Here is a 15736-nt window from a genome sequence, read left to right on the forward strand (position 1 = left end):
GGAAGGTAAAAGGGACCCAAGACTTGTGGGTGTGAAGGTAACACCACATTTTGTGCCAAACAAGAAGTTGGTGGTCGTAAAGATGTTTTCGCCTTACGTGGAAGAAGAGGACATTAAGTCATTTCTCACTAAGTTTTGTGAGGAGGTGGTGGGAAAGGGGAAAGTGTTTAACCCCTTTGGATTTTGGACTGGGAAATGGAAATTTCTTTGTAAATTTGCAAGGATTGGTGAATCTGGAAACCTATTGTTTCCTCCAGCGCGGTTTAAGATTGGAAGTGCATGTGGAAATTTATTTTTTTTGGGAATGGATATGTTTTGTTTGAATTGTAAAGATTATGGTCATGAGAGAGAAACGTGTGAGAAAGTAATGTGTACAAAATGTCTGCAAGAGGGACATAAGTATAATGAATGTCAGAAAGGGAAAGTATGTAATATGTGTGGAGAGGAGGGGCACATATTCAAATCATGCCCAAAGAAAAGCAAACGTGAGGTACAAGACGAAAATAAGAAGATAGTCAAAAGAAAGGAAGCGGAAGTTAGTTTGGAAGAAGGAAAGCTTCAGAAATTGGAAGGAAGTGGGCAAAGTGATGAGAAAAAAAGGAAAAAAGCAGAGAGAAAGAAAAAAAGTGTCATTTCAGAAGAGGAAAGAGCAGAAAGAGACAGGTTACTGGAAGAAGTAGAGCAGTTACGTAGTAAAATTAATTTTGAAAAAATGCGGAGAAGGGTGCGGCTCTGTGTAAGAGAAAATTTACCAGGGTTTCTTGAACGGTATGGTGTGCCAACGTGGTTAGCGTGCATTGTAAACTGTGAATGGGATGGTAATGATTTGCAGGAACATTTAGTGGATATGTTAGGAACTATTGCTGTTAAAAAAGGAATGTTTTTTTGATTTCTTAAAAGGAAAAAAGGAAAGAGGAAAACAAAAGTTAATTATACGTTTTCAGTTTTCATTGTGATGATCTAAGTCTTTTTTATTTTGAATTTTATGATTTTTAAGACGTGATCTGAATGATTAAAAAAAAAAAAATCTGTTCTTATCAGTTTAATATCTGATACGTCCCCTATCTGGGGACCATATATTAAATGGATTTTTAGAACAGGGAGATGGAAATAGAGCTTGCTCTGTCCACTCCACGCATTGACCTGGTATTGCAGTATTTCCAGGACCGGTGCACCCTTCCCTTATGTGTTGACTAAAATCAGATTCCAAAAGTGCTATTTGTGTTTGCTATTGTTTTTGTCTTTCTGATGGGATCTCCCCTTTTAATCCCATTATTTCAACACCTGTTGGACAATGCATTTGTACAGTCATGTGTGATAATGAGCTCATTTATTAAATGCAATTAATTAATACATTGCCACCTCTTGTTGTGTGTGTGTGTGTGTGTGTGTGTGTGTGTGTGTGTGTGTGTGTGTGTGTGTGTGTGTGTGTGTGTGTGTGTGTCTTCTGTGTTTCTGTGTTTCCGGCATTTCACATTGGAACAGCTCATTCACCTTCCTTGTCTTCTCTCCGCCCTCCCTTTTAGGTAGGTTAAAGAGCTGCACCTGAGCCAGCCACTGATTGATTGATGCAGCACCACAGTCAAATAGTGGAGTGGAGTAGGGGGAACAGCAAACAGCCATTAAAGCAGCCCGCCCGCCACAATGGACCTACCTGTGTACACTAGATGGATGTGATGGAATGTACTGTCGTCCCTACATTTCCAAGAAGAAGTAAGAATTGCAGTTGCAACAAACCCTTGCTTGCCTACAAAGAGAGCAGCAATTTGGATTTGTTACTATGTTACCTGGAAGAATAACAAACTGTGCAAGGATGGAGGTTGTAGGAGCAAAGAGAAGTTGTCTGTAAAGTTGGTGGATGCCTATTTTCCATTTTGCAGTCCCTTGTCTCCCTCTTGTGGCCTCCTGGAGGCAAATAAATGTGCAAAAAAAAGACAGCCTGGCGGCCGGCTGTTGCAGTGTTGCCCTCTCAGGCAACACTGAGTGACTGACTGAGCCGCACCGTCTTATATAAAGTTCAGACGGAACTTTGCACGTGTCATAGTGGAGCCCTCAGGATTCCAGAGCCAGCTTTCTGACATCATAATGGGGCCTGCCTCAGAGATAAAAGCCTGGGCCCAGGCAGTGTTGGTCAGTGCTGCTCAGCAGGCAGCACTGGACTGGACTGGACTGGATTACAGCTGATACAAGGTGTGAAGGAACAAGGGGTGGCTGTGGGCATGCACTTGCTGCCGCTGCCAGTGTTTATCTGCATGGCAGGAGGGCATTTGGGCGTTGCCAGGAAGGCGTTTTTATGTAGATTCCTCCTCTTTCAGCACTGCATTGTGGTGCAAGCAAAAGAAGCAAATCCTGTGTAGCTTCCTCTCCGGCCTTTATTCACCTCCCTCCCGCTTAGTAGCTGTAAATGTGTGTGAGCCTGCAGGGCCCCATGGAATTGCCTAGGAGTAGGCTGAATCAATCGCTGCAAGGGGTGAACAGCAGTATGGGACAGGCTCGGGCAAGGCAAGGGCCGCTCGGGTTATCGCTTCTCGGCCTTTTGGCTAAGATCAAGTGTAGTATCTGTTCTTATCAGTTTAATATCTGATACGTCCCCTATCTGGGGACCATATATTAAATGGATTTTTAGAACAGGGAGATGGAAATAGAGCTTGCTCTGTCCACTCCACGCATTGACCTGGTATTGCAGTATTTCCAGGACCGGTGCACCCTTCCCTTATGTGTTGACTAAAATCAGATTCCAAAAGTGCTATTTGTGTTTGCTATTGTTTTTGTCTTTCTGATGGGATCTCCCCTTTTAATCCCATTATTTCAACACCTGTTGGACAATGCATTTGTACAGTCATGTGTGATAATGAGCTCATTTATTAAATGCAATTAATTAATACATTGCCACCTCTTGTTGTGTGTGTGTGTGTGTGTGTGTGTGTGTGTGTGTGTGTGTGTGTGTGTGTGTGTGTGTGTGTGTGTGTGTGTGTCTTCTGTGTTTCTGTGTTTCCGGCATTTCACATTGGAACAGCTCATTCACCTTCCTTGTCTTCTCTCCGCCCTCCCTTTTAGGTAGGTTAAAGAGCTGCACCTGAGCCAGCCACTGATTGATTGATGCAGCACCACAGTCAAATAGTGGAGTGGAGTAGGGGGAACAGCAAACAGCCATTAAAGCAGCCCGCCCGCCACAATGGACCTACCTGTGTACACTAGATGGATGTGATGGAATGTACTGTCGTCCCTACATTTCCAAGAAGAAGTAAGAATTGCAGTTGCAACAAACCCTTGCTTGCCTACAAAGAGAGCAGCAATTTGGATTTGTTACTATGTTACCTGGAAGAATAACAAACTGTGCAAGGATGGAGGTTGTAGGAGCAAAGAGAAGTTGTCTGTAAAGTTGGTGGATGCCTATTTTCCATTTTGCAGTCCCTTGTCTCCCTCTTGTGGCCTCCTGGAGGCAAATAAATGTGCAAAAAAAAGACAGCCTGGCGGCCGGCTGTTGCAGTGTTGCCCTCTCAGGCAACACTGAGTGACTGACTGAGCCGCACCGTCTTATATAAAGTTCAGACGGAACTTTGCACGTGTCATAGTGGAGCCCTCAGGATTCCAGAGCCAGCTTTCTGACATCATAATGGGGCCTGCCTCAGAGATAGATAAAAGCCTGGGCCCAGGCAGTGTTGGTCAGTGCTGCTCAGCAGGCAGCACTGGACTGGACTGGACTGGATTACAGCTGATACAAGGTGTGAAGGAACAAGGGGTGGCTGTGGGCATGCACTTGCTGCCGCTGCCAGTGTTTATCTGCATGGCAGGAGGGCATTTGGGCGTTGCCAGGAAGGCGTTTTTATGTAGATTCCTCCTCTTTCAGCACTGCATTGTGGTGCAAGCAAAAGAAGCAAATCCTGTGTAGCTTCCTCTCCGGCCTTTATTCACCTCCCTCCCGCTTAGTAGCTGTAAATGTGTGTGAGCCTGCAGGGCCCCATGGAATTGCCTAGGAGTAGGCTGAATCAATCGCTGCAAGGGGTGAACAGCAGTATGGGACAGGCTCGGGCAAGGCAAGGGCCGCTCGGGTTATCGCTTCTCGGCCTTTTGGCTAAGATCAAGTGTAGTATCTGTTCTTATCAGTTTAATATCTGATACGTCCCCTATCTGGGGACCATATATTAAATGGATTTTTAGAACAGGGAGATGGAAATAGAGCTTGCTCTGTCCACTCCACGCATTGACCTGGTATTGCAGTATTTCCAGGACCGGTGCACCCTTCCCTTATGTGTTGACTAAAATCAGATTCCAAAAGTGCTATTTGTGTTTGCTATTGTTTTTGTCTTTCTGATGGGATCTCCCCTTTTAATCCCATTATTTCAACACCTGTTGGACAATGCATTTGTACAGTCATGTGTGATAATGAGCTCATTTATTAAATGCAATTAATTAATACATTGCCACCTCTTGTTGTGTGTGTGTGTGTGTGTGTGTGTGTGTGTGTGTGTGTGTGTGTGTGTGTGTGTGTGTCTTCTGTGTTTCTGTGTTTCCGGCATTTCACATTGGAACAGCTCATTCACCTTCCTTGTCTTCTCTCCGCCCTCCCTTTTAGGTAGGTTAAAGAGCTGCACCTGAGCCAGCCACTGATTGATTGATGCAGCACCACAGTCAAATAGTGGAGTGGAGTAGGGGGAACAGCAAACAGCCATTAAAGCAGCCCGCCCGCCACAATGGACCTACCTGTGTACACTAGATGGATGTGATGGAATGTACTGTCGTCCCTACATTTCCAAGAAGAAGTAAGAATTGCAGTTGCAACAAACCCTTGCTTGCCTACAAAGAGAGCAGCAATTTGGATTTGTTACTATGTTACCTGGAAGAATAACAAACTGTGCAAGGATGGAGGTTGTAGGAGCAAAGAGAAGTTGTCTGTAAAGTTGGTGGATGCCTATTTTCCATTTTGCAGTCCCTTGTCTCCCTCTTGTGGCCTCCTGGAGGCAAATAAATGTGCAAAAAAAAGACAGCCTGGCGGCCGGCTGTTGCAGTGTTGCCCTCTCAGGCAACACTGAGTGACTGACTGAGCCGCACCGTCTTATATAAAGTTCAGACGGAACTTTGCACGTGTCATAGTGGAGCCCTCAGGATTCCAGAGCCAGCTTTCTGACATCATAATGGGGCCTGCCTCAGAGATAAAAGCCTGGGCCCAGGCAGTGTTGGTCAGTGCTGCTCAGCAGGCAGCACTGGACTGGACTGGACTGGATTACAGCTGATACAAGGTGTGAAGGAACAAGGGGTGGCTGTGGGCATGCACTTGCTGCCGCTGCCAGTGTTTATCTGCATGGCAGGAGGGCATTTGGGCGTTGCCAGGAAGGCGTTTTTATGTAGATTCCTCCTCTTTCAGCACTGCATTGTGGTGCAAGCAAAAGAAGCAAATCCTGTGTAGCTTCCTCTCCGGCCTTTATTCACCTCCCTCCCGCTTAGTAGCTGTAAATGTGTGTGAGCCTGCAGGGCCCCATGGAATTGCCTAGGAGTAGGCTGAATCAATCGCTGCAAGGGGTGAACAGCAGTATGGGACAGGCTCGGGCAAGGCAAGGGCCGCTCGGGTTATCGCTTCTCGGCCTTTTGGCTAAGATCAAGTGTAGTATCTGTTCTTATCAGTTTAATATCTGATACGTCCCCTATCTGGGGACCATATATTAAATGGATTTTTAGAACAGGGAGATGGAAATAGAGCTTGCTCTGTCCACTCCACGCATTGACCTGGTATTGCAGTATTTCCAGGACCGGTGCACCCTTCCCTTATGTGTTGACTAAAATCAGATTCCAAAAGTGCTATTTGTGTTTGCTATTGTTTTTGTCTTTCTGATGGGATCTCCCCTTTTAATCCCATTATTTCAACACCTGTTGGACAATGCATTTGTACAGTCATGTGTGATAATGAGCTCATTTATTAAATGCAATTAATTAATACATTGCCACCTCTTGTTGTGTGTGTGTGTGTGTGTGTGTGTGTGTGTGTGTGTGTGTGTGTGTGTGTGTGTGTGTGTGTGTGTGTGTGTCTTCTGTGTTTCTGTGTTTCCGGCATTTCACATTGGAACAGCTCATTCACCTTCCTTGTCTTCTCTCCGCCCTCCCTTTTAGGTAGGTTAAAGAGCTGCACCTGAGCCAGCCACTGATTGATTGATGCAGCACCACAGTCAAATAGTGGAGTGGAGTAGGGGGAACAGCAAACAGCCATTAAAGCAGCCCGCCCGCCACAATGGACCTACCTGTGTACACTAGATGGATGTGATGGAATGTACTGTCGTCCCTACATTTCCAAGAAGAAGTAAGAATTGCAGTTGCAACAAACCCTTGCTTGCCTACAAAGAGAGCAGCAATTTGGATTTGTTACTATGTTACCTGGAAGAATAACAAACTGTGCAAGGATGGAGGTTGTAGGAGCAAAGAGAAGTTGTCTGTAAAGTTGGTGGATGCCTATTTTCCATTTTGCAGTCCCTTGTCTCCCTCTTGTGGCCTCCTGGAGGCAAATAAATGTGCAAAAAAAAGACAGCCTGGCGGCCGGCTGTTGCAGTGTTGCCCTCTCAGGCAACACTGAGTGACTGACTGAGCCGCACCGTCTTATATAAAGTTCAGACGGAACTTTGCACGTGTCATAGTGGAGCCCTCAGGATTCCAGAGCCAGCTTTCTGACATCATAATGGGGCCTGCCTCAGAGATAGATAAAAGCCTGGGCCCAGGCAGTGTTGGTCAGTGCTGCTCAGCAGGCAGCACTGGACTGGACTGGACTGGATTACAGCTGATACAAGGTGTGAAGGAACAAGGGGTGGCTGTGGGCATGCACTTGCTGCCGCTGCCAGTGTTTATCTGCATGGCAGGAGGGCATTTGGGCGTTGCCAGGAAGGCGTTTTTATGTAGATTCCTCCTCTTTCAGCACTGCATTGTGGTGCAAGCAAAAGAAGCAAATCCTGTGTAGCTTCCTCTCCGGCCTTTATTCACCTCCCTCCCGCTTAGTAGCTGTAAATGTGTGTGAGCCTGCAGGGCCCCATGGAATTGCCTAGGAGTAGGCTGAATCAATCGCTGCAAGGGGTGAACAGCAGTATGGGACAGGCTCGGGCAAGGCAAGGGCCGCTCGGGTTATCGCTTCTCGGCCTTTTGGCTAAGATCAAGTGTAGTATCTGTTCTTATCAGTTTAATATCTGATACGTCCCCTATCTGGGGACCATATATTAAATGGATTTTTAGAACAGGGAGATGGAAATAGAGCTTGCTCTGTCCACTCCACGCATTGACCTGGTATTGCAGTATTTCCAGGACCGGTGCACCCTTCCCTTATGTGTTGACTAAAATCAGATTCCAAAAGTGCTATTTGTGTTTGCTATTGTTTTTGTCTTTCTGATGGGATCTCCCCTTTTAATCCCATTATTTCAACACCTGTTGGACAATGCATTTGTACAGTCATGTGTGATAATGAGCTCATTTATTAAATGCAATTAATTAATACATTGCCACCTCTTGTTGTGTGTGTGTGTGTGTGTGTGTGTGTGTGTGTGTGTGTGTGTGTGTGTGTGTGTGTGTGTGTGTGTGTCTTCTGTGTTTCTGTGTTTCCGGCATTTCACATTGGAACAGCTCATTCACCTTCCTTGTCTTCTCTCCGCCCTCCCTTTTAGGTAGGTTAAAGAGCTGCACCTGAGCCAGCCACTGATTGATTGATGCAGCACCACAGTCAAATAGTGGAGTGGAGTAGGGGGAACAGCAAACAGCCATTAAAGCAGCCCGCCCGCCACAATGGACCTACCTGTGTACACTAGATGGATGTGATGGAATGTACTGTCGTCCCTACATTTCCAAGAAGAAGTAAGAATTGCAGTTGCAACAAACCCTTGCTTGCCTACAAAGAGAGCAGCAATTTGGATTTGTTACTATGTTACCTGGAAGAATAACAAACTGTGCAAGGATGGAGGTTGTAGGAGCAAAGAGAAGTTGTCTGTAAAGTTGGTGGATGCCTATTTTCCATTTTGCAGTCCCTTGTCTCCCTCTTGTGGCCTCCTGGAGGCAAATAAATGTGCAAAAAAAAGACAGCCTGGCGGCCGGCTGTTGCAGTGTTGCCCTCTCAGGCAACACTGAGTGACTGACTGAGCCGCACCGTCTTATATAAAGTTCAGACGGAACTTTGCACGTGTCATAGTGGAGCCCTCAGGATTCCAGAGCCAGCTTTCTGACATCATAATGGGGCCTGCCTCAGAGATAAAAGCCTGGGCCCAGGCAGTGTTGGTCAGTGCTGCTCAGCAGGCAGCACTGGACTGGACTGGACTGGATTACAGCTGATACAAGGTGTGAAGGAACAAGGGGTGGCTGTGGGCATGCACTTGCTGCCGCTGCCAGTGTTTATCTGCATGGCAGGAGGGCATTTGGGCGTTGCCAGGAAGGCGTTTTTATGTAGATTCCTCCTCTTTCAGCACTGCATTGTGGTGCAAGCAAAAGAAGCAAATCCTGTGTAGCTTCCTCTCCGGCCTTTATTCACCTCCCTCCCGCTTAGTAGCTGTAAATGTGTGTGAGCCTGCAGGGCCCCATGGAATTGCCTAGGAGTAGGCTGAATCAATCGCTGCAAGGGGTGAACAGCAGTATGGGACAGGCTCGGGCAAGGCAAGGGCCGCTCGGGTTATCGCTTCTCGGCCTTTTGGCTAAGATCAAGTGTAGTATCTGTTCTTATCAGTTTAATATCTGATACGTCCCCTATCTGGGGACCATATATTAAATGGATTTTTAGAACAGGGAGATGGAAATAGAGCTTGCTCTGTCCACTCCACGCATTGACCTGGTATTGCAGTATTTCCAGGACCGGTGCACCCTTCCCTTATGTGTTGACTAAAATCAGATTCCAAAAGTGCTATTTGTGTTTGCTATTGTTTTTGTCTTTCTGATGGGATCTCCCCTTTTAATCCCATTATTTCAACACCTGTTGGACAATGCATTTGTACAGTCATGTGTGATAATGAGCTCATTTATTAAATGCAATTAATTAATACATTGCCACCTCTTGTTGTGTGTGTGTGTGTGTGTGTGTGTGTGTGTGTGTGTGTGTGTGTGTCTTCTGTGTTTCTGTGTTTCCGGCATTTCACATTGGAACAGCTCATTCACCTTCCTTGTCTTCTCTCCGCCCTCCCTTTTAGGTAGGTTAAAGAGCTGCACCTGAGCCAGCCACTGATTGATTGATGCAGCACCACAGTCAAATAGTGGAGTGGAGTAGGGGGAACAGCAAACAGCCATTAAAGCAGCCCGCCCGCCACAATGGACCTACCTGTGTACACTAGATGGATGTGATGGAATGTACTGTCGTCCCTACATTTCCAAGAAGAAGTAAGAATTGCAGTTGCAACAAACCCTTGCTTGCCTACAAAGAGAGCAGCAATTTGGATTTGTTACTATGTTACCTGGAAGAATAACAAACTGTGCAAGGATGGAGGTTGTAGGAGCAAAGAGAAGTTGTCTGTAAAGTTGGTGGATGCCTATTTTCCATTTTGCAGTCCCTTGTCTCCCTCTTGTGGCCTCCTGGAGGCAAATAAATGTGCAAAAAAAAGACAGCCTGGCGGCCGGCTGTTGCAGTGTTGCCCTCTCAGGCAACACTGAGTGACTGACTGAGCCGCACCGTCTTATATAAAGTTCAGACGGAACTTTGCACGTGTCATAGTGGAGCCCTCAGGATTCCAGAGCCAGCTTTCTGACATCATAATGGGGCCTGCCTCAGAGATAAAAGCCTGGGCCCAGGCAGTGTTGGTCAGTGCTGCTCAGCAGGCAGCACTGGACTGGACTGGACTGGATTACAGCTGATACAAGGTGTGAAGGAACAAGGGGTGGCTGTGGGCATGCACTTGCTGCCGCTGCCAGTGTTTATCTGCATGGCAGGAGGGCATTTGGGCGTTGCCAGGAAGGCGTTTTTATGTAGATTCCTCCTCTTTCAGCACTGCATTGTGGTGCAAGCAAAAGAAGCAAATCCTGTGTAGCTTCCTCTCCGGCCTTTATTCACCTCCCTCCCGCTTAGTAGCTGTAAATGTGTGTGAGCCTGCAGGGCCCCATGGAATTGCCTAGGAGTAGGCTGAATCAATCGCTGCAAGGGGTGAACAGCAGTATGGGACAGGCTCGGGCAAGGCAAGGGCCGCTCGGGTTATCGCTTCTCGGCCTTTTGGCTAAGATCAAGTGTAGTATCTGTTCTTATCAGTCCTTGTAAGGATAGATAGCTCGGAGAACCACTGGGGGCTATAAACACTAGCTTAGCGATCCAAGAGCGTTCCAGACGAAGCCGGCGACGAACTGCGGAGAAGAACCAGCGAAGACGACGATCCAGAAGGGAGAAGCCGCCATCGAGGAAGAAGCTCCGGGAGATCGCTGCCGGGAAGAAGAAGGAGAACTTCGGAGAAGAGCCGCTGCTGAAGGGGATCTTCGAAGAAGCTCGGCCGCAGAAGAAGAAGCTCGACGAGGAACCGCTGCGGAAGAAATTTCGTGGAAGAACCTCGGCCAGCAAGGAGAAGATTTGCATAGCTCCGCCCCCTTCGGGAAAGAGCTATCGAAGATCCTCCCCAAGCGACAGGAACAGCTGGAAGAAGCCATGGCCTCAACCAGCAACCCTGCCACCCAGAAGGAGAAGGCTGATGGACCAGGTGAGCCGGCCCAGGCCAGGACATCTCCTCCTGAAGCCTCCTCAAGCCAACAGGCCACCAGGAAGCCGAACCAGGCTGCTCCAACCCTGGAGCCCTGGATGAAGCAGACGGTGGCCCTGAAGCTCAGGGAGGTGGACGGGAGAGTGCCGGACATGACGGAAGAAGTGTTCTGCCAGAAGATGCTCCTGGATCAGGGCTTCGCTAAGCCGGAGACCATCAGTATCCAGGCCTTCATGACCGGGATGTTCTTCGTGACCTTCGCTTCGATCAACATCTGCAGAAGGTACTGGGAGATGGTGAAAGCGGCGAGGCCTGAATCCCCTTTCTCTCGCTTTGTGGGCAACTGCCCTGTCCAAAGAGAGGAAAGGCGGGTGACGGTCTCAATGCGGAACCCACACACCCCCGGCAAAGACATCACCACGCTCCTGAAGCGGTTCTGCACAGTGGTGAGGGAACCCACCCACATCCTGAACGGACTCGGCTTCTGGACTGGCAAGTGGTCGGTAATCGTCCGACTGAACAAGGATTCGAGCGCGGAAGACGGCCTCCAGCACCTGCCCCAGTCATTCTCGCTGGGCAACTCCTACGGCCTCATCTATTACCCGGACATGCCGCAGATCTGCAGGAGATGCAGCAAGAAGGGTCATTCGGTGAAGGACTGCAAGGAGGACGCCTGCAAGAACTGCCGGGTAACAGGACACGAGACCAAAGACTGCCCGAAACGGACAATGTGCAACCTCTGCGGACAAGCAGCCCACTCTTACAAGGACTGCCCGAAGAGGGATCGATCCTGGGCAACTGTAGCAGCGAAAGCTCCAGCCAGAGGGAACCCCGCCCCAGCCAGAGCTCCAGCGGCACAGAAGACCGGGAAAAAGAAGGATGGTAAGAAGACGACAGTCCCTCCCCCCCCTCTCCCGGCCCTCCCTCGCCCTACCCTTCCCACCCTCCCTCGCCCGGCCCTCCCCACCCCCCCGTCCCCAACCCCTGTCACCCCCACTGAGGCTCTCACCTTCTCCTACCCACCCATCTCAGTGGTCCTGTCACCTGCACCTCTCCCAACCCAGCCTCCCTTCTCCCCAGCTCCAGCAGCACTAACATCTTCCTCTCCAGCTGCTGGAGTCCTCTCCCTGGAGGATTTTCCCCCTCTTGTCTCCTCAGGTGCCATCCAGAGGAAGAGAAAGGTGAGGGACAGCCCAGCGGCTGAGTCCTCAAAGCGACAAGTCGTGGAAATCTGCGAAGATTCCCTTGCGCAGCAGGAGGAAATGGAGCAGATGGTGGAGGAACTCGTGTCTGAACCTGAGGTCATCGACTTCACAACAGACATCCAGGTGGCTACAATCCTGGAACAATTTTTGTCAGAGGGCCTGCTGGATCTTTCGGACCCGCCAGGCGAGGAGGATCCGCCCGACCGGACTGGTAACTAAGGTGTATCGTTTGCACTAACCTTCTTTATTCTCCCCCATGGCTGCTAGACTTAACATCTTTAGCCTCAATGTGAGGAGTGTTAGAGATAGGACTAGATGTCAGATGGTGCTAACTTTTCTTTCCAAGCAGTCGAGTGATATATTTATGCTGCAGGAATGTACTCTCCCCTCTTCCAGGTCATATCATCACCTGGCCAGGCAGTGGACCCATGGCCCGTCCTACTGGTCTGGTGGGGGCGACTGTAAGTCTGCAGGGGTTGCCATCCTGATTAGGGGAAGCGTATTTACTGTTGACTCTGTCCAGGAGCTCGTCTGCGGCCGCTTGTTGGTCGTAGACGGTTCCTGGGCGGGAGAGCCGATTAGGCTCATCAACGTGTACGCTCCCCCTATGAAGGCTGAGCGCCTGGAACTATTCCAGACCCTGCGGACCCAGCTCGCCACCACTAGGGCAGTGGTGATGGCCGGGGACTTCAACTGCCCCATCGAAGAGGATGGACGAAGTTCCGGCACTTCAATCAAGCTGGATGTCAGTTCCAAACTGCTTATCGAGATGGTAACCGAAGCATCCTTGCAGGACGTTGTGGGCTCCATGGGGATCGGCTCTGTGAACTATTCATGGAGCCGACCCGATGGCTCACTTCGTTCTCGGATTGACTTTGTGTTCACCTCCCGGGCAGTCAAGCAGCATGGGCACTCCATGATCCCCTGCTTCTTCTCTGACCACAGGGCCATTCTCTTCCAGGGTGCCATCGGCCACGGTTTTCCTCCCGGCCCTGGCTCCTGGAAGCTGAATTGTGCCCTGCTGGAAAGAGAGGAGGTACTGGCGGAACTTAGAGACGCCTATATTGTTTGGAGGAATGATAAAGTTTTCTTTGACAAAACCTGTGACTGGTGGGAATATGTTAAAGTTGAATTTCGTTGTTTCTTTCAGGCAAAAAGTCGTCAACAGGCGTGTGAGAGGAAGAGAGACTTCAGAGAGATGCAGCGTCAGCTGCGATCCCTGCAAGACCTCCTTCAATGCGGCTGGGACGTCAGGAAGGAGCTGGAGGAAGCCAAAAAGGGCCTGAAAAGGCACTTTGAGGAGGAATCCAAGCGAATTATCTTTCGTTCCAAGGTGGAGAACCTGGAGAAGGGTGAGAAATGTAACTCGTTCTTTTTCAGGAAACTCCATGCCGGCCACACGCCCCTGAAGGAACTCCGAGATGAGACCGGAAACATGCATTCTGGGAAGAAGGAGGTGATGGGAGTCGTCACAGACTACTACCGAAGCCTCTACTCCCGGAAAACCACTGACCCCGAAGCCGCCGATAAATTCCTGTCAGGTATCACTAATCATCTTGATCCTGCAGGTACGGAGGCTATGGACGTACCCCTGACGGTGGAGGAACTGCTCTCTGCCGCTAAATCCTTCAGACCCGGCAGGACCCCGGGCAGTGATGGTCTCCCAGCAGAGCTCTATGTAGCGCTGGGGGACTTGATCTGTCCGGACCTGCTGGAGCTCTATGAGGAGATGGTGGTGGAGGGTAGAATGCCACCGTCCTTGAGAGAAGGCATGATCACGATCTTGTATAAGCGGAAGGGGGAGAGATGTGACCTGAAAAACTGGCGTCCCATCTCTCTCCTGAACGTGGACTACAAGATCCTCGCCAAAGTATTGACCAACAGACTGAAGGTTGTCATCGGACAGATCATCGGATCGGACCAAACCTGCGGCATTCCTGGCCGTAGGGTGGCCGACAGTCTTGCCCTGGTGAGGGACACGGTGCATTACATGCAAAGCCGCCGTACACACGCGGCCCTGGTCAGTCTGGATCAGGAGAAGGCTTTTGACCGGGTCTCTCACGAATTCATGGGTAAGGCTCTGCGTAGGCTGCGGCTTGGCAGGTTGTTCTGTTTGTATGTTAACCTGATGTATTGCGACATTTACAGCTCGGTGCTGGTGAACGGCTGGAAGACTGACCCCTTTCCTGTATCGTCGGGGGTTAGACAAGGCTGTCCTCTTTCACCTCTCCTTTTTGTTTGTGTTATAGAGCTCTTCGCAGAGGCTATCCGGCAGAATGGAGAGATCAGAGGGATCACCGCACCAGGTCCAGGACACTTCGAGGTCAAATGCTCGCTGTACATGGACGACGTGACCGTCTTCTGCGCTGACCAGAGTTCGGTGACTGCACTCGTCCAGACCTGCGAGGAGTTCGGACGCGCTTCAGGGGCAAAAGTCAACTGCGGGAAGTCGGAAGCCATGCTCTTCGGAAAGTGGTACCTGCCTTCTCCTGCCTCCTTCCCGTTTACTATCAAGCCGGACTTCATCAAAATTCTGGGAGTCTGGTTCGGTAAGGAAGGTGCAGCCCTAAAGTCGTGGGAAGAACGCTTGGCCAAAGTCAACCAAAGGATCGGACTGTGGAGCCTCAGACAACTCACTATTGAGGGCAAAGCAATGGTCCTGCGTAACGAAGTCTTGCCTGTGCTACAATACACTGCACAGGCATGGCCCCCTCTTGCCACCGTCTCGAGGGCCATTACCAGGACTGTGTTTCGCTTCATCTGGGGCTCGAAAATGGACAGAGTAAAGCGGACTGTTATGTACAAGGAGCCCCGCAAAGGTGGGAAGGGTATACCCGACATTCCCACTCTGCTGCGGATCGCTTTTGTATGTGACTGTGTTCGTAGGACTCTGAGGACAGCAAACGGCTCTGCGGGCAAGGCCATGTCCCGCTACTTCCTCCTTCCCCTCTGGCGAGGTTTTGGCTGGGACAAGTGGGACAGCTCCTTCCCTTACAACTGGCACGCTCCCTGGTTCTACGGAGATGTCGTCCGGTTTGTGAGGGAGCATCAACTGGAGGGTCTTAAGCCCGACTTGTGGAAACCTAAGACGATCCACAAGCACATCAGAGCAAAGGACTCACTGGAGTCTGTTCCAGGGCTTCATGCCGACACGTTGGAGACTGTTTGGACTAACGTGTCATCTGGCAGGTTGACCAACGGGCACAAGGACATTTCATGGATGGCCATCCAGGGAGGACTGCCTCTTAGGTCATTCATGCATGCCCGCAACCTGTGCAAGACCCGGTACTGCCCCAGGTGCCCCTTCACGGAGGAAACATCTTTGCACATTTTCTGGCAGTGCCCCTTTGCACAGGGTCTGTTGAAAGCCTTGGAACATGAACTCAAGGACTCAGTACCCAGGAACAGACTGTCGTACCGCTCGGTACTTTATGGACTATTTCCTGGGAATACCACGGATGGAGCAATCCAGGAAGCCTGGCGCCTTATGAACTGCTTTAAGGACGCTATATGGTTTGCCAGGAACCGTCTGATTTTGCGGAGAGAGAGTGTGTCCGTCCAGGACTGCCGCAGGCTGATCCACAGCCTGCTCAGAGACTATTCCACCTGGGACAGCCCGGACGTCGATGAGGAAGAGGACTGATACTCCCCTTCCCCCCACTCTCCCTTCTTGTGTGTTGTCTTTCAATAAAGCTTCGGGCCTGTGATTTCCCCCTCCCCTATCCCCTCCTACCCACTCCCCTATCCCATCACTTGTCTGTAATGCTTTGTTGTTTGGCGTTAGTGAATGCAAGAATGTTAGTGTAGCATGTGGTGTAATGTATAGCATAGGCTAGCCTGTACTGTGTATTATACTGTAATGTTATGTTTGACGACTGTTATTATTTATTATTTGCTGCTTCATGGCTT

General features: G+C 49.6%; 6 non-coding genes and 1 pseudogene across 6 annotated transcripts; all 7 read left to right on the forward strand.

Annotated features, from left to right (window-relative positions):
* Positions 1-985: 985 nt before the first annotated feature.
* Positions 986-1180, forward strand: LOC142691233 (U2 spliceosomal RNA). The gene has a single exon (XR_012859859.1). It is a non-coding gene; the product is annotated as a U2 spliceosomal RNA (small nuclear RNA).
* A 1340-nt stretch (positions 1181-2520) lies between these two features.
* LOC142691165 (U2 spliceosomal RNA) lies at positions 2521-2711 on the forward strand. Its single transcript, XR_012859808.1, has one exon. It is a non-coding gene; the product is annotated as a U2 spliceosomal RNA (small nuclear RNA).
* A 1344-nt stretch (positions 2712-4055) lies between these two features.
* LOC142691166 (U2 spliceosomal RNA) lies at positions 4056-4246 on the forward strand. Its single transcript, XR_012859809.1, has one exon. It is a non-coding gene; the product is annotated as a U2 spliceosomal RNA (small nuclear RNA).
* Positions 4247-5570: 1324 nt separating this feature from the next.
* LOC142691167 (U2 spliceosomal RNA) lies at positions 5571-5761 on the forward strand. Its single transcript, XR_012859810.1, has one exon. It is a non-coding gene; the product is annotated as a U2 spliceosomal RNA (small nuclear RNA).
* Positions 5762-7103: 1342 nt separating this feature from the next.
* Positions 7104-7294, forward strand: LOC142691168 (U2 spliceosomal RNA). Its single transcript, XR_012859811.1, has one exon. It is a non-coding gene; the product is annotated as a U2 spliceosomal RNA (small nuclear RNA).
* A 1334-nt stretch (positions 7295-8628) lies between these two features.
* Positions 8629-8819, forward strand: LOC142691169 (U2 spliceosomal RNA). Its single transcript, XR_012859812.1, has one exon. It is a non-coding gene; the product is annotated as a U2 spliceosomal RNA (small nuclear RNA).
* Positions 8820-10131: 1312 nt separating this feature from the next.
* On the forward strand, positions 10132-10233 carry LOC142691281 (U2 spliceosomal RNA; annotated as a pseudogene).
* The last annotated feature ends 5503 nt before the right edge of the window (positions 10234-15736 follow it).

This window comes from Rhinoderma darwinii (assembly GCF_050947455.1).
Source record: "Rhinoderma darwinii isolate aRhiDar2 chromosome 5 unlocalized genomic scaffold, aRhiDar2.hap1 SUPER_5_unloc_36, whole genome shotgun sequence".
Taxonomy (NCBI): domain Eukaryota; kingdom Metazoa; phylum Chordata; class Amphibia; order Anura; family Rhinodermatidae; genus Rhinoderma; species Rhinoderma darwinii.